This window comes from Lucilia cuprina, chromosome 4, assembly GCF_022045245.1.
Source record: "Lucilia cuprina isolate Lc7/37 chromosome 4, ASM2204524v1, whole genome shotgun sequence".
NCBI classification, from domain to species: Eukaryota; Metazoa; Arthropoda; class Insecta; order Diptera; family Calliphoridae; genus Lucilia; species Lucilia cuprina.
The window spans coordinates 81881792-81882747 of record NC_060952.1 but is presented as its reverse complement, the minus strand read 5'-3'; positions in this window follow the sequence as shown (position 1 = coordinate 81882747).

Sequence of the window (956 nt, the reverse complement as noted above, 5' to 3'; positions counted from 1 at the left end):
ACATTTTTTATTCTCTCTATTTCTTGCGTAGGTAATAAAGACCAGAATATACCTGGCTCGTAAACTGATTGAAGGTGTACATGTTAAAAGTTAACCAGATACAAATGTCCAGTCAATCATTAATGTGGAAAGATCGCTTGTCTATTTTTGCACAGTTCCATTCAGCTCTTTGTTCAGCTTATTTCTGCTTATACATTTAACCTGATTCAGTCAGTCCACTCATTATGATTTATAAATTGTTCATACACAGTTTTAAATGGGGATATACTTACATATGTATATATGTATGTGCATATGTATGCTGTAGACAAATGCCAACTTACCACTGCTAAGCAGTAGAAGTCTCAGCGGTAGTACTTTATTATATGTGTACAAGTCTACTGAAGTATACTAATTTAGATATGTACGTACGTAAGTATGTGTGATTGTGCATTTTCAACTTTGGCAGTTAACAAATGCAAACACTGCCACTTAGTGGGAACATAATTGGACATCATTATTATTATTGCTGTTACTTGTTCTGTTGCTGTTGCAGAAGCTACTAAAGAAATTGTGTACACATTGTCCTTAATATTTGTCTCATGTTGTTGTTTGTGTGAGAGCGCGGTAATGATCTCATTCATGCATAACAAACTAGAAGTGAAACAAAATTTATTCTTATTTCTTTTTGTTGTCATTATACATTTTTTATACACGTGTATTTGTATATTCAATTTTTAGAGAGATCCTTTCATGAGACTCAAAAACGCTATAGAAGGAGTATTTGCAAAAAACCCAAAATAATGTATAGAATAGACTATAGACTAGACTATAAAATAGACTACATATTAGGCTATAGATCAGATTACAGAATAGTCTATAGACTAGATTATAGACTAGACTATAGACTAGACTATAGACTAGACTATAGACTAGACTATAGACTAGACTATAGACTAGACTATAGACTAGACTAT